Source organism: Amblyraja radiata, chromosome 3 (assembly GCF_010909765.2).
Source record: "Amblyraja radiata isolate CabotCenter1 chromosome 3, sAmbRad1.1.pri, whole genome shotgun sequence".
NCBI classification, from domain to species: Eukaryota; Metazoa; Chordata; class Chondrichthyes; order Rajiformes; family Rajidae; genus Amblyraja; species Amblyraja radiata.
In genome coordinates this window covers 94,870,858-94,895,003 of record NC_045958.1, presented here as the reverse complement: position 1 = coordinate 94,895,003, position 24,146 = coordinate 94,870,858, and the positions used below count along the sequence as shown (strand labels likewise).

At 45.0% G+C, this 24,146-nt stretch overlaps 1 long non-coding RNA gene across 1 annotated transcript; it reads left to right on the top strand.

The window, feature by feature from the left end:
• Positions 1-8,408: 8,408 nt before the first annotated feature.
• LOC116971311 lies at positions 8,409-22,353 on the top strand. The gene is made up of 3 exons (XR_004411465.1): positions 8,409-8,420; positions 16,983-16,991; positions 22,224-22,353. It is a non-coding gene; the product is annotated as an uncharacterized LOC116971311 (long non-coding RNA).
• The last annotated feature ends 1,793 nt before the right edge of the window (positions 22,354-24,146 follow it).

Here is a 24,146-nt window from a genome sequence, read left to right as displayed (position 1 = left end):
GAGAAGGGAATGGAGGGTTATGGTATGAGTGCAGGCAGGTGGGACTAAGGGAAAAAAGTTGTTCGGCACGGACTTGTAGGGCCGAGATGGCCTGTTTCCGTGCTGTAATTGTTATATGGTTATATGGTTATATGGTTATTGATATGATTTTGTTTAGTGGATTGCGATGGATGTTGGATAGTGACCCAAACCAGGCTTGCATATTGAAGGTTATTACTGATTCAATGAAACATTTGTAAAAAGCTGTCAGGACTGACTGGTGAACCTGAAGTCTGCGGAGTTTCCTCAGGAAAAAGAGGCGCTGCTGACACTTAGAAAAGTGTCGAGACCCTTCTTCACACGGTTAGGAATAAGGGAAACGAGATATATAGACAGTGATGTGGAGATAAAGAACAATTAATGAAATTTATACAAAAAAGTAACGATGATAAATGAAACAGGCCATTGTAAGTTGTTTGTAGGGCGAAACTGAGAAGCTATGCGACTTGGGTGGGGGAAGGATAGAGAGAGAGGGAATGCTGGGGCTATCTGAAGTGAGAGAAATCAATAGTCATACCATTGGGCTGTAAGCTGGCCAAGCGAAATATGAGATGCTGTTCCTCCAATTTGCATTTAGCCTCTCTCTGACAATGGAGGAGACCGAGGACAGAAAGGTCTGTGTAGGAATGGGAAGGAGAATTAAAGTGCCCGCAACCGGGAGATCAGGTTGGTTCACGCGGGCTCAGCGAAGGTGTTCTGCAAAACAATCACCCAGTCTGCGTCTGGCCTCGCTGATGTATAAGAGTTCCCATCTTGAACAACAGATATAGTAGATGAGGTTGGAGGAGGTGCAAGTGAAGCTCTGCCTAACCTGAAAGGACTGTCGGGATCCCTGGACAGAGTCGAGAGAGGAGGTATAGCGACACGTGTTGCATCTTCCGCGGTTGCAGGGGAAGGTACCTGGGGAGGGGATGGTTTGGGTGGGAAGGGATGATTTAACCAGGGAGTTGCGGAGGGAATGGTCTCCGCGGAAGACGGAAAAGGGTGGAGATGGGAAAATGTGGCTAGTGGTGGGGTCCATTAGTGGCAGAAATTTCGGAGGATTATGTATTGTATGCGTCAGCTGATGGGATGGAAGGTAAGGACTAGGGGGACTGTCTCTGTTGCGACTAGGGGAAGCAAGGGCGGAGCTGCGGGGTACCGAGGATACACGAGTGAGGGCCTCATCTATGATGGGAGAGGGGAACCTCCGTTCCCTAAATAATGAGGACATCTCAGATGTTCTAGTATTGAATACCTCATCTTGGGCGCAGATGCAGTGTAGATTGAGGAATTGGGAGTAGGGGAAAGAGTATTTGCAGGAAGCAGGGTGGAAAGAAGTGTAGTCGCGATAGTTGTGGGAATCAATGGGTTTGTAATAGACGTCAATTTCTATTTCTTGTGATGGAAACTGTGAGATCAAGAAAGGGGAGGGAGGTGTCGGAGATGGTCCAGGTAAATTTGAGTGGAGGATGAAAATTGGTGGTGAAGTTGATGAAGTCCATGAGATCTGCATGGGTGCATGAGGTAGCACTGATGGTCATCAATGTAACAGAGAAAGAGTGCGGGGATAGAGCCAGTGTGTACAGTATTATCTGAATTGATTTTGATACCGTGCAAAAAAAAGCATATCAACTCGATACACACGACAATAATAAACATAAACCTAATTTTATATTGACCACCTCTTCATGCACTGCGTTTCTCATCTCTTTTACTTCCCAGATCCCGTCCATCTCTACAATGCGTTGATATTCTTTCAGATGGTGCATATGACTGTTCAGTGGTGATTAGACAATGCACGCCACTACATTTTTCGGCAGCAATTGATTAAATTGAGTGAAAGATACAACATGTAAACATGCCCTTTGGCCCACCTCGTCCATGCCGACCATATTTTCTGAATTAGGGTCTCGACCCGGAACTTCACACCTTTTCCTTTTCTCCCAAGATGCTGCCTGACCAATTGAGTTACTCCAGCTTTTTGTGTCTATCTACGGTTTAAACCAGCATCTGCAGTTCCTTCCTACACATTTTGTCTGACCATAGATTAGTTTAGTTTAGTTTATGGATTCCGCATGTTTACAGGTCCTACAGCCCAACGAGTGCACGCCGACCATTGATCACCCGCTCACACTAGATCTATGTTATCACACTTTTCTACACAATGTTCCTACACAATGCGGGCAATTGACAGAGGCCAATTAAATTACAAATCTGCATATCTTTGTGATGTGGGAGGAAAGCAGAGCATGTGGAGGAAACCCATGCAGTGGCAGGAAGAACATGGAAACTTCATACAGACAGCCCCCAAGGTCAGGATCGAACCAGGGTCTCTGACACTGTGAGGCAGCAGCTCTACCGGCTGCACTATTCTGCTGCCCTTAACATTCAAAAGCTGCTGTGATCCTCTAAAGGGCCTGTCCCACTTGGGCGACCTAATCCGCAAGTTCTGGCGAGTTTGCCCTCGACTCATACTCGCAGCATGGTCGACACAAGGTCGTAGGAGGTCTTCGTAACTCTACTTCATGCTCGAGAGTGGTCTCCGCGTACTCGAGGCCTCAGCAAGGTCGCGGCGATTTTTTCAATATGTTAAAAAATGCTCACGAGTAAAAAAAGGTTGCCATGGAAAAAATCAATACGTTTTTTACTCGTAGGTTTAGTCGTAGTAGGTCGTAGTAGGTTGGCATGTTAGTCGTAGGTAATCGAGGATAGTCAAAGGTAGTCGAAGGTAGTCGGAGATAGTCTTCATCATAGTCGAAGGGAGGTCGAAGGAGATCGAAGGAGGTCATCTTCACTCTCCACTATTCGGTGTCCAATTTTCCCGAAGTTAGTCGTAGCTAGTCGTAGCTAGTCGAAGCTGCTCTTCAACATAGTCGAAGGAGGTCGAAGGAGGTCTTCAACATGTCATTTTTTCAAACTCTTCTAAACTCGCCAATTAGGTTGCCCAAGTGGGACAGCCCCTTAACTACTGTGGCTGTGGAGGCAATGACTAACTTCTCAGCTTCATTGTTTGTATTCATTCCTGTGCTGGTTTTATTCTTCTCCCTTTGTCCTTGGCTTATCCATATTTGGATTCCGTTCAAGTCCCTGTACTCTGCCAATCAATCAGGTTGTACTTAAATCCAAACTGATCTACGCTTTTCTTCGACTCTAATAGAAAAATAGCTCTCATGTCATTTCAGAGAAATACGTTGGAAGTATCCCTCAACTACAAAATATAGCTTTAATGTTTACTGAAAGATCACAGCAAACCATCAACCAATCCCAGCTACATCAATCTGACAGAAACAAAATTGAGAATTCAGCTTTAGTAGTTACAACTGCAAACTGCTTTGCATATTTACAGTATGCCTGGAGAGATATAACAATGAGAAAGAGCAAAAAAACAAGATTTATTTTAGCAAGAACAAAATAAAATGTATCAAGTTCAAATGTAATGGGTGAGCTGACTATCAATAAGCCACTAAATCCTTGGCCAAATGTTTACTCGTGCAATTTTGCTCTTGTTCAGAAAATTATCCACTTTCTACTGACACTGCTATGGATTAGAGAAACAGTACTGGAAACTGAGGATTTATAGTGATACGGCATGGAAACAGGCCCTTCAGCCCAACTCGTCCATGCCGACCACCACGATCGTTAGGCCTTTCGCAGGCAAATGAGATTCGCTCAGGTAGGTAATATGTCAACATGAGAAAGTAGAGCTGAAAGGTCTTCTGTATAACCCCAATATAAAATGGGCTCAATATAGAATTAGTATAAAAGCATGGTTGATGGTTAGCAAGGACTAAGCGGTGGTAGGAAGAGCCTGTTTCTGTGCTGTACCTCTCTACGAATGAGGCCTAACACGAGGTTGAGAAGCATCACCTCATCTTTCTTCTGGCCACATTGCACCCTTCTGGATTAAATATTGAATTCTGCAATTTCTGATTTCTCTGTTTGTATTAGTTACCTGTATGATATTGGCTCAATTTGTTTTTCTCCTTTTTTCTTTTTTCTCCTCCGGAAGTGAAGCACATGCCTGCCCGACTTGCTGGACTGGTTTGGTTTAGTTTAGTTTAGTTTATTGTCACGTGTACAAAAGCACAGTGAAAAGCTTTTTATTGCGTGCTAACCAGTCAACGGAAAGACTATACAATCGAGTTGTCCACAGTGAACATATACATGATAAAGGGAATAACATTTAGTACAAGATAAAGTCCAGTAAAGTCAGGTTAAAGACAGTCGGAGGGTCTCCAATGAGGTACAGCATGGAAACAGATCCTTCAGCCCACCAAGTCCACATTGACCATCAATCACCCTTTCACACTAGTTCTATGTTATCCCACTTTCTCATCTAAAATTTACTTGACCTACAAAGCCACAGGTCTTTGGGATGTGGAAGGAAACCAGTGCACCCGGAGAAAACCTATGTGGTCACAGGGAGAACGTGTAAACTCCAGGCAGACAGCACCCAAGGTAAGGATCGAACTTGGGTCACTGGCGCTGTGAGGCAGCGGCTCTACCGCTGCTCCACTGTGCCGCCCTGCACAATTCAGGTTGCATTGGGAAAAATCCAGGATCGGATCAGTATTTTATTCTCTTTGCTGAAGGAATCTGACAGCGTTGTCTGTCGAACAGATGAAATGTGGTTGATAATAAGGTGTGATTATCTGAGCAAACTTGTCAGTGGTAATATTAATAGCAGTGTCACAGAACTACAGCAAATCTGCATATCATGAGATTAGTAGGGATGAAAAAGACATTTTAACCTGTTCAAATCATGTTTCCAGAACCCTATTCCAGTTTCTGCTGCATCTGAGATGGCTTCAGTGTTCTGGTGTGAATTTCCTATTCTGGCAATCCTTTCCAGACTATTGATTATGAGCACTGCCAAGAAAAGCACCTAATGTCTGCTAAAAACTAATTAGAAAATGCAGATGCTGGAAATATAATGTAAAAACAGAAAATGTTGCAAATACTCAGCAAGTCAGGCTGCATCTGTGGGAAGAGAAAATATTAAATTACACCATTCAGTATAACCAATGGTGAGATCCATTGATTTGTATCCTTTAGGGCAGGGATTGGCAACCTTGTTCTGCATAGGGGCCAGGACGCATGTCTGTGAGCGGATGGCGGGCCACACCTATCACGTGTACACATGGATCCTGCCCCCATCCAGCCCTGGATGGCAGGCATCAAATCATGTGTTCACATAGATCCCGTCCCTTCGAGGATGCAAGTCTTTGTTTAGAGATACAGCATGGAAACTGGCACCTCGGCCCACAGAGTCTACGCCAACCATCGATCACCCGTACACTCAAATTCTATGTTATCCCACTTTCTCATCCACTCCCTGCACATTCGGAGCAATTTACAGAGGCCAATTAACCTACAAATCCTCATGTCTTTGGGATGTGGTGCACCCGGAGGAAACCCACGCACCCGGAGGCAACCCGGAGGAAACCCACGCGGTCACAGGGAGAACGTGAAAACTCCACAAGGACAGCACCCAAGGTCACGATCGAAGCCGGACTCCTGGCGCGGTGATGCAGATTCTCTACCTTTGGCACATATATGATTAGAAAAGAATGCACATGTTCAAATGGATTTACTTTCAAATCCAACAGCTTTAAACTGGCTGGAGCTGAAATCTGCCAGGATTCACACCCTCTCCTGTTGTCTCTTTACACTGCAAGGAATATTCTTCAGTACTGGAACAGCAGCACACAGGCAATGGGATATTAACAAGCCAGCTGGTTAAAATGAGAATTAACATAATAAAGCAAAACAGTGATAATCTAAGTGGAAGGAACGTGGAGAACTTCATTATCGAAGAGTCAATTCCAATTATCATTATCAACCCTAGTAAAGAAAACTTATTTAAAATGAAAATAACCAGAAATGTTTTTAAATCTTTGGATAACAGATAATGACAGGAAAAGCCTTCTTGGATCAACTTTTAAAAATAGTTTCCTATCTCTAGCTCACTTGAGGGCTAATTTAGTGAGGGCTTAGTGATGCTAAACTAGCGAAGAAATATTGAGATTTATATGCAGAATAATGGATTATTTTAAATGGCTGTTTGGCACGTTTGTTTAGGATATTTATAATTATAGGTAGGGGCAACATATTATGTGCAATTTACCCTAAGCATCCTGACCTGACAAAGTTGATCTAAGTTCGAGGATCCCAATTCATGTGACTCAATCCTTCAAAGACTTGCTGCCTTCACATACTGTTTTCACCAAATGAATGGACCAACAGTGAAAATGTTGTTGAGAGTTTGCAGTGCATTTTAAGAGGGGCAACCCCAAAAACACAATTATGATGGAAATAGGGATTACGATCTGCAATCACAATCGTTTCACTGAACACTTGTACTCGGTCCGCCAAGGCCTGCTGGAGTTCCTGGTTGCTAACCATTTTAACTCCCCTTTTATTCCCATACTGACCTTTCTGTCCTACATTGTCAGAGTGAGGCCACACGCAAACTGGAGGAACAGCACCTCATATTCCATGGGTAGCTTACAAACTATTGGTATGAACATTGAATTCTCTAATTTTAGGTAACTAACCTACAAACAGGCCTTCTCCTCTTTAGTTTCCCTCTCATCCATATGTCTCATCTGGATGCACTCAAATGACTCCCTTTCCCCTTCCCCCATCCTCTACCACTTATATCCCTTCCTATGGCTTCATATGTCATGCCTCTTCCCTCATTATCACCATATCTTACTACCTGTTGTCTTTTCATCACTGACCTTTGCCTAAGCAATCAAATCTCCCTTTGCCTGTATCCACCCTATCACTTGCCAGGCTTTGTCCTGCCCCCACCTCTTTTTCAGCCCCCCCCCCCCCCCCCCCGACTAGTCAGAAGAAGGGTTCAGACCCGAAACATCGTCAATCCGCATTTTCCAGAAATGCTGCCTGAGCCATTGATTTACTCCAGCACTGTGGCTTTTTTTTTACAATCTATGAGATGGAACGAGCAATATTTTCACAAGAATCCGGCCCTTGATGGCAGACTGTATGAACAAACTGGGGGTAATAAAATTTATGGGTGCAAAGAGATTTGTATTTTAGTTTGGCATGCAGCAGAGGAAGCATAGCGCTGAGCAGATAATAGTTATTGATTGCAACCAAACGTTCGAGATTTACGACTGAACTAAAATTAAAGATCTAGCAAGACCTTATGTGACTCCGTGTCATATTTTGTTCGAAAGAATCATAGAAATTTATGACCACTCTCCCTACCTTAGTACTTCTGGCCAAGGAATAGAAGCTATTCATACTGATCCCACTTCCCAATACTCAGGTCATACATGTAAATTAATTCTGGATTAAAAATGCCACTGGCAAGCCAACATTTAATGTCTATTTTGAATTTTAAGACATTTTCTACTTAGATAAAGAATGAGACCATTTAGGTCATCAGGTCCATGACAGCCCCCAACACAGCACTCCCATCAATTGCAATCCTCTGCTTCTTGAGTTTGTACCATGCAATTTATTCTCTCGTGTACTGATTGATTGTCCCTTTGATCTCTTCTTCTACCACCTTACCTAAACGAAGGGTTGATTCACAGGAATCAATTTACCTGCCAGCACATTTCATTTACTTCAGTTTAGAAATCCAGCATAGAAACAGGCCCTTTGGCACATCGAGTATTTCTAGTTCACCCCACAATTAATGATTTAATTTAAAGTGGGAAAATGCTACATCAATCAAGGGTAATGCAAATATGCATATTTTTTAATCCCAATACTGAAAAACCCAAATTAAAAATTTATCAAAGATTGACACAAAATGCTGAAGTAAAAGGCCTGTCCCACTTAGGTGATTTTTTCAGCGACTGTCACAGTCGCAGTAGGTCACCGAAAAAGCGGCGACTGGACCCCCCTACGACAATGTCTACGACAACCTACCACCTAGTCGAAGTCAAGCTACGGCAAGCTACCGACAACCGGCGACCCAATCGTCGCGACTTAGGACGTCCACCTACGACCACACCTAAAACAACCAACCACCACACAGGCGACAACCTACGACAACCAAAGTCAACCTACGTCCACCCGCGACAATCTACGACAAGCAACGACCTTGTTGGCGACAACTGAAGACATACCTGTCGCCGGTTGATGTAGGTGGTCGCCAATGGAATTCACCGAAGTTAGCACCCGGCGACAACCAACTTCACCTGGCATCATCCTGGCGACACCTACGACAGTACCTACAACAGGAGAAGACAGGCAACGTCAAGCCCACTGTCGCCAAAAGGTTTTGAACATTTCAAAATCCAGCGGCGACAAGAAAAAAGTTACGACACTTGAGGAGACAACTCACGACAATACAGCGTCACCCCGCGACCATGTGGCGACAGCCTATTTTCCAGCTGTCGCAGAAAAAAAACGCCTAAGTGGGATAGGAGGAGAAAAGGAATAGGTGACTTTTCAGGTCGGAACCCTTCTTTGGACCCTGGCAGACCCATTGTTTCTGCTTGGCCTGCCCCACTGAAATAATTTCCACATACCTTGATTTCATCCTATTCCCCCCTGTCCAATCCCTTCCCACCTATGTTGTTGCAAACCTAAATGTCACCTATTCCTTTTCTGCACAGATGCTGCCTGATCCACTGAGTTACTCCAGCATTTTGTGTCTGTCTTCAGTATAGACCAGTATCAGCAGTTCCTTCCTACACTTTCTTTCATATTTTTTCTTGCTATGTGACTGTTGACATTAAAAGATTGCAAGAATAAGAAAGAACAAGATGGAATACACACCCACTTGCAGATGACAGCTGGTTGCTCGGAAACTCTGTGCTGAATGGACACCAGATTGAAATGTACTGGCAACTCTATCTGTGCAACATCGCTCTGTCTGATTCTCAGTGTAAGCTTCTGTGTGGAATGTGTCAACCATCCTCCTTGTCACATTACCAGGCTGGAATGCAGCACAGTTTGCCTCTTCCCTGAAAAACACAAAATAAGCCAAACAGTGGCTTTTCTCACACTATATTGAATGACAAAGCTGCAGTCGCCATACGTGCAGATAGTTCAATAACTTTCCTTACAATTGATCACATTGCTGTAAATGACCATTTTGTAAATGACACATTCGTACGGTATATATAACTAACCTCCGCTCATGACACTCTTCTGGAGAAATTAACCTCAGGCATATAACAATAACAATATTTAAAAGCCATTTGGACAGATATGTGGACAGGAAAGATTTAGCGGGCTATGGTTCAAACACAGGCAAATCAGGCTAGCTTAGATGGAGAATCTTGGTGGGCATGGATGAGTTGAGCCGAAAGGCCTGTTTCCATCTGCATCTCAAAACTAAACTAAACACCTGTATTTCTATGCTGGGGCTACTTCTATACAGTACAACTCTACGATCCTTCCTTAAACTATTCCCAGTTAAAAAACAGTTAAAAGAGTAATTGTACCTTTCCATCGCATTCCAATATTCTACATCCCGAAACCTTTTGACTGTTCCTCCCTTCCTCACATTTTCTCCATCTGTAGATAACTCTTCCATTTCCTGGTTCCACTTACCTGAAAATGAAATCTCAGGGTTTACACTCAACCTGTGTTAATTCAATGTATAGTTTAAATATTACAATTATCCCTTGGGTAACTTTCACCACAGAATAAATGTTTGAAACTAAATACAACTACATAACAGTCCAAAGGAAGTAGATGAAACCACTGATGCTGGAATCTGGTTAATCCATCTGAAGAAGGATCCTGACCCAAAATCCCACATATCCATTCTCTCCACAGGTGCTGCCTGACCCACTGAGTTTCTCCAACACTTTGTGTTTTACCTAATAACCAACTTGGCATTGTTTCCTTAAGCTGGAAATCTGAGTTCAAGGCAAGATATAAGTGAAACATTACAATATTGATGATACTTTTCAGAGCACCCGGAGGAAACTGACGTGGTCACAGGAAGAATATACAAACTCCACAAAGACAGCACCAAGGTCAGGATCAAACCCGGGTCTCTGATGCTTTGAGGCAGCAGCACTGCCAGCTGCGTCACTGTGCCGCCGCAAAATACACTGGAAAAGTTGAGAAAGACACCACTTACTGCAAATGATGGCTTGGGTGTGGCTTGAAGTTGAAAGACACCACTTACTGCAAATGGTTGCATGAAGTTGAAAGGCACTACTTACTGCAAATGGTGGCTTAGGAGCTTTGGCTTGAAGTTGAAAGGCACTATTACTGCAAATGGTGGCTTGGTTGCTTTGGCTTGAAGTTGAAAGGCACTACTTACTGCAAATGAGGCTTGGTTGCTTTGGCTTGAAGTTGAAAGGCACTATTACTGCAAATGGTGGCTTGGGAGCTTTGACTTGAAGTTGAAAGGCACTACTTACTGCAAATTGTGGCTTGAAGTTGAAAGGCAATACTTCCTGCAAATAGGGGGCGTGGGTGCATTGGCTTGAAGTTGAAAGGCACTATTACTGCAAATGGTGGCTTGGTTGCTTTGGCTTGAAGTTGAAAGGCACTACTTACTGCAAATGGTGGCTTGGGTGTGGCTTGGAGTTGAAAGACACCACTTACAGAAAATGGTGGCATGAAGTTGAAATGCACTACTTACTGCAAATGGTGGATTGGTTGCTTTGGCTTGAAGTTGAAAGGCACTACTTCCTGCAAATGGGGGGCGTGGGTGTGGCTTGAAGCTGAAAGGCACTACTTACTGCAAATGGAGGCGTGGGTGCATTGGCTTGAAGTTGAAAGGCATTGCTTACTGCAAATGGTGGCATGAAGTTGAAAGGCACTACTTACTGCAAATGGCGGCTTGGGTGCTTTGGCTTGAAGTTGAAAGCACTACTTACTGCAAATGGTGGCTTGGGAGCTTTGGTTTGAAGTTGAAAGGCACTATTACTGCAAATGGTGGCTTGGTTGCTTTGGCTTGAAGTTGAAAGGCACTATTACAGCAAATGGTGGCTTGGTTGCTTTGGCTTGAAGTTGAAAGGCACTACTTACTGCAAATGGTGGCTTGGGAGCTTTGACCAAGTTGAAAGGCACTACTTCCTGCAAATGGTGGCTTGGTTGCTTTGGCTTGAAGTTGAAAGGCACTATTACTGCAAATGGTGGCTTGGTTGCTTTGGCTTGAAGTTAAAAGGCACTACTTACTGCAAATGGTATCTTGGGTGTGGCTTGGAGTTGAAAGACACCACTTCCTGCAAATGATGGTTTGGGTGTGGCTTGAAGTTGAAATAACACTACTTACTGCAAATGGTGGCTTGGGAGCTTTGAAGTTGAAAGGCACTACTTACTGCAAATGATGGCTTGGGTGTGGCTTGAAGTTGAAAGACACTACTTACTGCAAATGGTGGCATGAAGTTGAAACCACTACTTACTGCAAATGGTGGCTTGGGAGCTTTGACTTGAAGTTGAAATGCACTACTTACAGCAAATGGAGGCTTGGGAGCTTTGGCTTGAAGTTGAAAGGCACTATTACAGCAAATGGTGGCTTGGTTGCTTTGGCTTGAAGTTGAAAGGCACTACTTACTGCAAATGGTGGCTTGGTTGCTTTGGCTTGAAGTTGAAAGGCACTACTTACTGCAAATGGTGGCTTGGGTGTGGCTTGGGTGTGGCTTGAAGTTGAAAGACACCACTTACTGCAAATGATGGCTTGGGTGTGGCTTGAAGTTGAAAGACACCACTTACTGCAAATGGTGGCTTGGGAGCTTTGAAGTTGAAAGGCACTACTTACTGCAAATGATGGCTTGGGTGTGGCTTGGGTGTGGCATGAAGTTGAAAGGCACTACTTACTGCAAATGGTGGCTTGGGAGCTTTGACTTGAAGTTGAAAGGCACTACTTACTGCAAATGGAGGCTTGGGAGCTTTGGCTTGAAGTTAAAAGGCACTACTGCAAATGCACTTCCTGTTTGCACTGTATATTGATTTTAGATAAAACGCTACCACTTACAGCTGTGATTTTTGGCCATCTTACTCAGTCCCCCCTCCGCTGAGCAGGTGCAGAGAATTCTTCCCATCAATGAAAAATAAAAGTGTTATTAGTTCTTTTTTAAATGTTGAGAATCTCTCTCCTGTCAATCACTCCATGAAAGCCACACCTTTTCCGGTGGGGGGGGGAGGGGTTATAAAACCCGGAAATGTGGGTGTGGCTCAGTCTCTGCAAGATGGAGGAGGGAGAGGTCACGACTCGCTGTCTTTAGTGGCTTTGCACCCTACTTCAAATGGTATGAAACTGCACTTGAATTTGGTGGCCTTGCACCCTGCTAGAAGTGGTAAGAAACTGCACTTGAAGTTGGTGGCCTTATACCCTGCTTGAAATAGAATTTCAAGGATTAGCCGTGAGTCAACTACCAGCCCACCAGCCGTGAGTGAGTGAGTTGCCAGCACAACAGGCTTGATTGACTGAGACGCCAGCCCAAGAATCCATTTGGCGCACAATTTGCATACTAGCCCTCTGGAAACCAGTCCCTTCAGCCAACAACAGCCATACTAGCGCCCCCCCAACTGGCCACCAATATTAGAATTGGTGGAGAGGTAGAATATTGCATTGGATGACCAGCCCTCCTATGTGAAGCTGGGACCCAACGGGTCCCACTTAGTCTAGTATTTTATTAAATCCTGATATCTGAATGAATGATTGTAATCCAATCCAATCCAACTTTATTTGTTAAGCACTTTAAAACAACCAATGTTGACCAAAGTGCAGTACAGAAGAATAAACAAGACATCATAAACAGACAACATAACAGAACATAACATAACAGCTCACATAAGGCGCAAAAATTACATATGAAATACAACAATAAATTAAAAGACATAAAACATGAGTAAAAATAATAGCCACGCAATAAAAGCAATCAAAATAAGAAATTAAATCAAGTAAATAAAGTCGACATCTTACTGGGTATCAAAGGCCACGGAGAAGAGATGGGTTTTAAGAAGTGATTTAAAAACAGACAGAGAAGAGGCCTGTTTAATGTGGAGAGGCAGATCGTTCCATTGTAAGCCAAGGATGTTTGTGACTCGAATTGTTCTGACTCTCCCTAGCATGCTTCTTCTGCATGTCACTATAGATTTACAGCAGAAATGTTCATTAGTCATTGCAGATCTATTTTTTTCTCTCAACCCCATTCTCCTGCCTTCTCCCTATAACATTTGACGCCTTTACTAATCAAGAATCTATCAATCTCTGCTTTAAAAATACCAATGACTTGGCCTCCACCACCATCTGCGGCAATGAATTAGCCACCCTCTGGCAAAAGAAATTCCTCCTCGTCTTCATTCTAATGTAATACATATCCTCAGCAGAAAACAAAGACAATATGCATATTAAACTACAATTTGTAAATTAATGATTTATAAATGATTAATCTTTTTCATATTATTATTCAGAATCTACATCTATTTCATCTGGAGGAACTCAGCGGGTCAGGCCACATCTGAAATAGATATGGTAGATGAACAAAGGCTTTTATATAGAGTAGGGGATTCAACAACCAGAGGACACAGATTTAAGGTGAGAGGGAAAAGATTTAATACAAATCTGAGGGACAACTTTTTCAAACAGAGGGAGGTGGGTATACAGAATGAGCTGCCAGAGGAGGTAGTTGAGGCAGGTAATCTATATTACTAAAAGTCTGTTCTTGACCGGTTTTGGCCATCTGTGCTGAGATTTCCGAGAGAACGCCGCCACCTACGGCCGTCATTTTTGGCTACCTTGCTCAGAGCCCCCCTCCGCCCTACGTGTGCCAAGGATTTTTCCCGTCTATGAAAAATGACAGAGATATTAATGTTTTTACAAAATTCCCCATTCTGTCTGCTGCCCCTGCTGGCGGCAGGGGGGAGGGACTATAAAACCAGGAAGTGGTGTGCCTCACATTCTCTTCAAGATGGAGGAAGGTAGAGGGTCACGTTTCTCTGAGCTGTGAATAACACTGAACACATGTCCACTCAAATGTAAGTGTCCTTAGTGGTTCTAAAATGCTTGCAGAATGTGTCTATTGGTTCTAAAATGTTTGCAAAATGTGTCTATTGGTTCTAAAATGTTTGCAAAAAGTGTCTCTTTTGGTTCTACAATGTTTGCAGAATGTGTCTTTTTTGGTTCTAAAATGTTTTTTCATGTTCTTCCCCCCTTTCCTCTCCCCCCCCTCTCCCCCCCCCCCCTCCCCTCCCTCCTCTCCCCCCCCCCCTCCCCTCTCTCCCCCCTCTCCTCTCCCCCCCTCTCCTCTCCCCCCTCCTCTCCTCCCACCCTCTCCTCTCCTCTCCCCACCTCACCCCTCCTCTCCCCCCTCTCCTCTCTCCCCCCCCTCTCCTCTCCTCTCCCCCTCTCCCCTCCCCCCTCTCCCCTCCACCTCTCCCCCTCTCCGCTCCCCCTCTCTCCTCCCCTCTCCCCGCTCTCCTCTCCTCTCCCCCCTTTCCTCTCCTCCCCCTCTCCCCTCCCCCCCTTTCCTCTCCTCTCCCCCTCTCCTCTCCCCCCCTCACCCCCCTCTCTCCCTCTCCTCTCCCCCCTTCTCTCCCGCCCCCTCTCCCCCCCTCTCCTCTCCCCCCCCTCTCCTCTCCCCCCCCTCTCCTCTCCCCCCCCCTCTCCTCTCCCCCCCCCTCTCCTCTCCCCCCCTTTCCTCTGCCCCCCTCTCCTCTCCCCCCCTCTCCTCTCCCCCCCTCTCCCCCCTCACCCCTCCTCCCCCCCTCCCCCCCCCCTCTCTCCCTCTCCTCTCCCCCTCCTCTCCTGCCCCCTCTCCCCCCCCTCTCCTCTCCCCCCCCCCTCTCCTCTCCCCCCCCTCTCCTCTCCCACACCTTTCCTCTCCTCTCCCCCCCTTTCCTCTCCACCCCCCTCCTCTCCCCACCTCCCCTCTCCTCTCCCCTCCTCTCCCCACCTCCCCTCTCCTCTCCCCCTCTCCTCTCCCCCCTCTCCTCTCCCCCCTCCTCTCCCCCCCCCCTCTCCTCTCCTCCCCCTCTCCTCTCCCCCCTCCTCTCCCGCCCCCTCTCCCCCCCCTCCTCTCCCCCCTCTCCTCTCCCCCCTCTCCTCTCCTCTCCCCCCTTCCTCTCCTCCCCCCTCTCCTCCCCCCTCTCCTCTCCCCTCCTCTCCCCACCTCACCCCTCCTCTCCCCCTCTCCTCTCTCCCCCCCTCTCCTCTCTCCCCCCCTCTCCTCTCCCCCTCTCCTCTCCCCCCTCTCCTCTCCTCTCCCCCCTTTCCTCTCCTCCCCCCTTTCCTCTCCTCCCCCCCTCTCCCCCCCCTCTCCCCTCCCCCTCTCCTATCCCCCCCTCTCCTAGTCCCCCCTCGTTCCTCTCCTCTCCCCTCTCCTCTCCCGTCCTCTCCCCACCTCATCCCCTCCTCTCCCATCCTCTCCTCTCTCCCCCCCTCTCCTCTCCCCCTCCTCTCCCCCCCTCGATCCTCTCCTCTCCCCCCCTTTCCTCCTCCTCCCCCCTTTCCTCTCCTCAGCCCCTTTCCTCTCCTCCCCCCTCTTCCCTTCCCCCTCTCCTATCCCCACCCTCTCCTCTCCCCCCTTCGTCGCTCTCCCCCCTCACCATCTCCTCATCCCCTCTCCTCTCCACCCCCTCTCCCTCTCCCCCTCTCCTCTTCGGCTCTACCCGCCTTGCCTTCTCCTCTGGCCTCGTCCTCTCCCCCTCCTCTCCCCCTCCTCTCCCCACTCACCCCTACACACCTCCTCCCCTTCTCCTCTAAACCCTCTCCTCGCCGCCCCTCTCCTTCCCTTCCCCCTTCCTCTCTTCCCCCCCTATCCTCTCCACCCCTCTCCTCTCCCCCCCTCTCCTCTCCCCCCTCACCCCTCCTCCCCCCCTCTCCCCCCCCTCTCTCCCTCTCCTCTCCCCCCTCCTCTCCTCCCTCTCCTCTCCCCCCCTCTCCTCTCCCCCCCTCTCCTCTCCCCCCTCTCCTATCCCCCCTCTCCTCTCCCCCCCTCACCTCTCCTCTCCCCCTCTCCTCTCCCCCCCTTCTCCTCTCCCCCCCTCTCCTCTCCCCCCTCTCCTCTCCCCCCCCCCTCTCCTCTCCCCACCTCACCCCTCCTCTCCCCCCCCCCCTCTTCCCCCCCTCCCCCACCTGGAATAAAAACAAAAATTGCTGAAAATACACTATAGATCTGTTAGCATTTGTGGAGAGAAAATGAGTTTCTAGTAGAACATTGAAGAGTAAAGTTCAAGAACAGGCTCTCGGCCCACAGTGTCTGTGCAGAACATGATGCCAGGACCAAATCTGGCTGCACATTATCCATATCACTCCATTCCATGTATATCTAAATACTGTCTATGAGCATCAAGTAAGCAGATTCTAATCATGAATCCACAGTACTGTCACCAGTATATTCAATTTCTAAAGAAGGATCCTGACCTGAAAAGAGGCCTGTCTATTCCCTCCACAGATGCTGCCTAACCCACTGAGTTCCTCCAGCACTTTGTGTTTTATTCAATTTCTGAATCACCATCAATCTTTTTTTGGTCCAGTAAAGTGAGCTAATTATAATTGGTCCAGTAAAGTTATATTGCTGACAAGTTGATCACTTTTGTTGTTTATGATGGTATTTCTGCAGTGTTTACAATCAGATTTATAGAATCTGCAGTCTTGCTATTTCCGGAAAGATCTGAGAGTGAGGATTCGTGTCAATTAGCTCATGATAATCCTGCAAACAAATATCTCAATGGGAAGTGTGAGCTGGCTGAACAAACAGTAGAAAACCAATGCTAAAACCAGGAAATGCTGCAAACACTCACCAGCTTGAAAGAGAAAGACATAGAGCAGAAACTTCAGGTTTTGAGTATTAAGTTTTGGTTACTGTATGTAAGCACACTGAGCAGTTTCATACCTGTGGTTATGGAGTCCTTTCTTGACATTTTTTAGAACTCTGGAACTTGAAGAATACAAGACATGCTGGAAATATGGTGGCCCTTGTGAACTGCCTCAGTGTAATGTACTATCCTTACACTCTTGTACTTGCGTATGATTGGACAGGTTCAGAGGGATATGGACGAAGCGCAGGCAAGTGGGACTAGTGTAGCTGGGACATTGTTGGCCGGTGTGGGCAAGTTGGGCCGAGGACCTGTTTCCACACTATATCACTCTATGACTCTATGATTGTGCTTAGGTTTAGATTTAGTTTAGTTTAGTTTAGAGATCCAGCATGGAAACAGGCTCTTTAGCCGACTAAGTCCGCACCGATCAGCGATCCCCACACATTAACACCAGCCTACACACACTAGGCAAGGCAAGGCAACTTTATTTATATAGCACATTTCATACACGAGGCAGACTCAAAGTGCTTCACATAAAAACATGTCATACAATAAAATGAAATAATAAAATGAAATAAAATAGAAGAATTAAAATAAAATAAAAGCAAAATTAAAAATGCATTCTAAAAAGTGCAAAAGTTAAAAGTGCAATGTAGTTAAGATTTAGCTGAAAGCTAAAGTAAACATAAAAGTTTTCAGTCTTTTTTAAAAGTGGTCAAAGTTGAGGCAAGTCTTAAATCATCAGGAAGTTTATTTCAGCTATTTGTTGCATAGTAACTAAATCCTGCTTTCCCATGTTTTGTATTTACTCTGGGAATCACTAACAGATTGGTTTCAGAAGATCTTAGCGGTCTAGAAGGCTTATATAGTGGAAGCATGTCTGTGATATACTTTGGTCCTAAACCATGTAGTGATTTATAGGTGAGCAGCAGGATTTTGAAATCAATTCTCTGACATACAGGGAGCCAATGTAAGGATTTAAGAATTGGTGTAATGTGTTCAAATTTTTTGGTCTTTGTTAGAACTCTAGCAACAGCGTTCTGAACAAGCTGTAGCTGCCTGACAGTTTTTTTCGGAAGACCTGCAAGGAGACCGTTACAATAATCTAGCCTACTAGTAATAAAGACATGTACAAGTTTTTCTAAGTCTTGAGCTGACATGAGTCCTCTTAATCTTGCTGCGTTTTTGAGGTGATAGTAGGCCGATTTTGTTACTGATTTGATGTGACTGTCGAAATGTAAATCTGAATCCATAATAACCCCAAGATTTCTGGCTTTGTTTGAAGTTTTCAGGGACAGAGAGTGAAGGTGTTGGGTTACTTTAAGCCTTTCTTTTTTAGCATCAAAAACAATTATCTCTGTTTTGTCCTTATTTAGTTGGCGGAAATTTTGGCACATCCAGTCTTTGACTTGCTCAATACACTGGCACAGCAGATCTATGGGGCGATAGTCATTTGGTGATAGCGCTACATACGATAGTGTCATCGGCATAGCAGTGGTGGTCAATATTATTATTTCGCATGATTTGCCCTAGTGGGAGCATGTAGATGTTGAATAAAGAGGGCCCTAAGATCGAACCTTGCGGGACTCCACACGTCACGTTGGTTGGTTCTGATACAAAGTCGCCAATGGAAACAAAATAGTTCCTATCTTGTAGATATGACCTGAACCAACTTAAGACTGTGCCTGAAAGCCCCACCCATTTTTCCAACCTGTCCAAAAGTATTGAGTGATCAACAGTGTCGAATGCAGCACTGAGGTCTAATAGCATTAATATTGAAACTTTGCCAGAGTCTGTGTTAAGACGGATGTCGTTTACAACTTTAATAAGGGCGGTCTCGGTGCTATGAAGAGGTCGAAATCCTGACTGGAAGTTGTCGTAGCAGCCAGTTGAAGCCAGGAAGTGATTAAGTTGCTGGAGGACAACTTTCTCAATGATTTTACTTATGAAAGATAGGTTTGATATTGGTCTATAGTTGTTAATAATAGAGGCATATAGGCTCCGCTTTTTTAAAAGAGGTTTAATAACTGCAGTTTTCAAGGCTTTTGGGAAATTGCCTGATTGAAGAGAGCTGTTAACTATTTGCAGTATGTCTATTGCTAGGCAGTCAAAAACATTCTTAAAGAAGTTGGGCTCCATTCATTAACTATCTGAAGGGATAGATTGGCACAGCACGAGGACCCAGCTGAAACTTGAACTCAGGAACAGATGAAAAACTATACTCTATACTTTATAACCTACGAACCTATCTCCATTGATGTATTACAGGTAACCCATTCCACCTCCCTTGTTTTTCTGTTGTGTTGTTTTTTGTTTGTTTTTTTTGCTTTCTTTTTTATTTGTAACTTTCTACCCTCTCTTTTTCTCGCTTTCTATAAAAAATAAAAATACTAGAAGCAGAAGTAATTGATAATGGAAAATTTTAATAATGTATGACTGATGTGTATGAAAAGTTTTTTTTTTTTTACTATAATATGTAACTACATTTTATAATATGTCTACTTCTAATAAATAAATAAATAAATAAATAAATAGAAAAAAAGAAGTTGGTAGGTAAAGCATCAAGGCAGCAGGTGGATGGCCTTAGTTGTGTCACCGTTTCCACAAGAGTTTTAGAGTATGACATTAAAGCATGTCATCATTGCCACGTTACTTTTGCCTAAACAGGGTGGTGATCCAACATTTTTGTTTGAAGCGGAGATATTGATGGCACGTCTGATGCCTTCAATTTTATCAGTATAAAAGAATGCAAACTCATTGCATTTCTGCGTGGAATGGAGTTCAGGTGGTATTTGGGTTGGGGGGTTGGTCAATCTGTCAACAGTTGCAAATAGGGGTTTTGCCTTATTAGTGTTGTTGTTAATGATATTGGAGAAAAATGTTTCTCTAGCACTTTTTAAGTCTAAATTGTAGGCACGGAGGCTCTCTTTATAGATGTCATGGTGAATATGAAGTTTTGTTTTCTGCCAGATGCGTTCAGCTTTCCGGCATTCTCTTTTCTGGGCTGTTACAAAAGCAGCTTTTCTCCAGGGTGCCTTTTGCTTGCCAGAAATCGTTTTAACTGTAACAGGTGCAATGACATCTATAACTTTCACAATTTTGGAATTAAAGTTATCTACAAGATCATCAGCAGAACATGGGTTTAGAGGTGGTAACAAGGAGATGGCATTTTTAAAGAGTACATTAGAATGTTCATTTATATACCGTTTTTTGACAGTATTTGATTTTGTCTGTATGTCGGGAATAAAAGATATATTAAAGAAAACACAGAAGTGGTCAGACAATGAAGGATCAGTCACGAAAATATCAGAAGCATTGAGACCCTTTGTGATAATCAAGTCCAGGGTGTGCCCCTTACAATGAGTAGCCTCTTTCACATGTTGAGACAGTTCAAATGTGTCTAAAATAGTAAAAAAATCTTTTGCACCCTTGTCATTCAAATCATCAGTATGAAAATTTAAATCACCAGTTATAACTAAACAGTCAAAGTCAGTGGAGATGCTAGACAATAATTCTGTAAAGTCATCGAAAAAATTTGCATAATATTTAGGTGGCCTCTAAATAATTAATCGGAGAACTCTGGGGGAACATTTCAATACAACACAAAGATATTCGAATGATGGAAAATCACCAAGTGACATCTGTTTCCCCTGAAATACATTTTTAAATATAGCAGCAACCCCTCCACCTCTTTTTCCAGATCTACATACATCAAAAAAGTTATAGTTGGGAGGAGCTGTGATTTTGTCTGTATGTCGGGAATAAAAGATATACTAAAGAAAACACAGAAGTGGTCAGACAATGAAGGATCAGTCACAAAAATTGTCTAGGGACAATTTTACATTCATACCAAGCCAATCAACCTACAAACCTGTGCGTCTTTGGAGTGTGGGAGGAAACCGAAGATCACTGAGAAAATCCACGTTGGTCACAGAGAGAACGTACAAACTCCGTACAGACAGAACCCATAGTCAGGATCGAACATGGGTCTCAGGTACCGCTACACCACCATGCCGCCCTAGTTAGATTTTACTGAATTGTATGCAAAAAATAATAATTCAGTGTCGTAGCACATGTGACAATGAAGTGCGATTGAACCATTGAACCAGTTTCCCAGACATTCATACCCAGTTTACATCGCTGCTTGGTGAGTTGTACACTCAACATTTGGAAAATATTTCCGAACAATTTCTCATTCTCAGTTTCTCTGGTTAAACTTAACAATTCACCTGGACAAATGTTCACCAAGACGGCAGTGTTTGAAAGTGAAGGAGAACGTTGGCTGTGAACCATCAGTGAACTTAGTCCCTTTGAGCCCTCGGAGAGTATCCGAGAGTTCCATGATCGGCTCGGCAAAAGGGGACATGGAGACCTCAGGGCATGGCAGTGGAGGGGCGCCTGCTGGAACGGTTCAATGGGTCGTTTCTTTATTGTCACGTGTACAGTGGAATACATTTCTTGTATACGTATCAGCAAGACTATCCCTATGCTGGAAGCGATGGACACCACATTTGCAGGGGTCACGGGTACTGGTGTTGGCGGAGGCAGCTGCGGCTGCGGGAGGCGGGTGAGCGAGTGGATCAAGCACAGCCTGCGGTAGCTGCACGAATCGGCAGTGGAAGGAGCTGACGGCATCGTGCTGGGCCAGGCAGAGCTTTACTTCATCGATCCAGTGCCGCCGGGACACCAGGCCTTAAAATGAGACAATAAGAAACTACATATCTCCTTGGGCCAAGATTGGACTTTTCAGAGACTTGGAAGTTGCAAGATGGTGCCGGAACTTGGTAACTCATGGCCAGCCTGCAACACATACCTTCAAGGTCGGCAGAGGAGCGGCAGGTGAAAGAGTGAGTGCGGGGATTGGCTGAGGAATTTAATTGGCAAATCGGTAAATTAGAAAATTAGTCAATTTATCAGCCAATATAAGCAAGGTTTGCTCTATGGGAGCGGCCTTGTCGAGGGAAGTGCCTTGTGAGAAAAGTGCGAGTCTTTGGCTCGAGGTTCTTCGGCAAGGAGGCTGAGGTGAGGAGACAACGCCAAAAGTTGGAGAGACACAGTGAAGAAATGACAGGTAAGCTGATTCAGTGTGATGCTTGCAGGATATGGGAGGTCAGGAACACTGTTAGTTCCTCTGGCTGCTACAACTGTGGAAAGTGTGTCCAGATTCAGCTCCTGAAGGACCGTGTTGGGGCACTGTAGAGGCAACTGGATGACCTCAGGATAATCCAGGAAAACAAGAGTTTCCTGAACAGGACCTACAGCGAGATCGTTACACCGAAGGTACCAGAAGAGAGAAGGCGGGTGATGATGAGGAAGGGAAGGAAGCTTGGAGTACAGGAGACCCCGGGGGATGTACCTCTTGAAAACATGTTTGGAAGCTTGGAAGCTGTCGAGACAGAAGACACTGCCATTCTGAGCGGAGGAGAGGTCTGCGAGTCAAACCGTGGTGCTGAAGCAAAGCCGAAGAGACAGACATCAGGCAGAGCCGTGATAGTCGGGGACTCCATCGTGAGAGGTACAGACTGGGGTTTCTGCGGCAACAGCCGGGATTCAAGGATATTGTGTTGCCTTCCTGGTGCCAGGATCCAGGACGTCACAGACCGATTGCAGAGCATCCTCAAGGGTGAGAGTGAGCAGCCGGAAGTGGTAGTGCATGTCGGCATAAAAGACTTCGGGAGGGAAAGACATTCTGCAGCGTGCCCTCAGAGAGCTCGGAAGAAGGCTGAAAAGCAGGACACCCAGGGTGGTTATCTCCGGTTTGCTTCCAGTTCCTCGTGCTGGTGAGGACAGGAACAGAGAGATAGCGGATATGAATGTGTGGCTGAGGGGCTGGTGCAGGGAGCAGGGATTTAGATTCTTAGACCACTGGGATCTGTTTTGGGGTAATGGTGAATTGTACAAAAGGGACGGGTTGCACCTTAACAGGCGGGTGACCAGTATTCTGGCACGCAGGTTTGCCACTGCTACACGGGTGGGTTTAAACTAAATAGTGGGGGGAGGAGACAAATTGGAAATACAAGGATGGAGTTAAAGGGAAAGAGTGTATAGGAAAAGTTAAGAAAGACACCAGAATTAAGGGGGCAGAAAGCTCACGAAGGGATAGGAGAGTATGGCCAAGTGAAATAGGAATCAATGTGAAAGGTGAGGTGATTCATGGATTTAAAGTATTATATTACAAATATTATAATATTATAAAGTATTACATCCTGGGATGTCAGGACCTTCATATGAAGAAAGACTGGATAGACTCGGCTTGTACTCGCTAGAATTTAGAAGATTGAGGGGGGATCTTATAGAAACTTACAAAATTCTTAAGGGATTGGACAGGCTAGATGCAGGAAGATTGTTCCCGATGTTGGGGAAGTCCAGGACAAGGGGTCACAGTTTAAGGATAAAGGGGAAATCCTTTAGGACCGAGATGAGAAAAACATTTTTCACACAGAGAGTGGTGAATCTCTGGAACTCTCTGCCACAGAAGGTAGTTGAGGCCAGTTCATTGGCTATATTTAAGAGGGAGTTAGATGTGGCCCTTGTGGCTAAAGGGATCAGGGGGTATGGAGAGAAGGCAGGTACAGGATACTGAGTTGGATGATCAGCCATGATCATATTGAATGGCAGTGCAGGCTCGAAGGGCTGAATGGCCTACTCTGCACCTATTTTCTATGTTTCTATGTTTCTATATATGAATGCATGAAGTATAAGGAATAAAGTGGATTAGCTTGAGGCTCAGTTAGAAATTGGCAAGTATGATGTTGTGAGAATTAGAGAAATGGCTGCGAGGACCAGGGCTGGGAACTGAATATTCAGGGGTATACGTCCTATCGAAAAGACAGACAGGTGGGCAGAGGGGGTGAGGTAAGGAATCAAATTCAGTCCCTTGCGAGGGGTGACATAGAATCAGGAGATGTAGAGTCAGTATGGATAGAGCTGAGGAATTGTACGGGCAAAAAGACCCTAATGGGAGTTATCTACAGGCCCCCAAACAGTAACCTGGAGAATGCACGCAAGTTGAATCAACAGTTAAAATTGGCATGTCGCAAAGGTAATGCTACGGTAGTTATGGGAGATTTCAACATGCAGGTAGACTGGGAAAATCAGGTTGGTACCGAACCCCAAGAAAGTGAGTTTGTGGAGTGCCTCCGAGATGGATTCTTAGAGCAGCTTGTAGTGGAGCCTAACACAGAGAAGGCAATTCTGGATTTAGTGTTGTTTAATGAACCAGATTTGATAAGGGAACTCGAGGTAAATGAGTCATTAGGAGGTAGTGACCATAATATGATAAGTTTTAATGGTAAGATTAAACGAGAACTTACCAGTTTGAAGTTTGATCTTTATTTTATGAGGAGTTACATTGAGGGAATACGTGAAGACCCCGCCAGCATGCATGCGCGACATTCTTCAAAGCA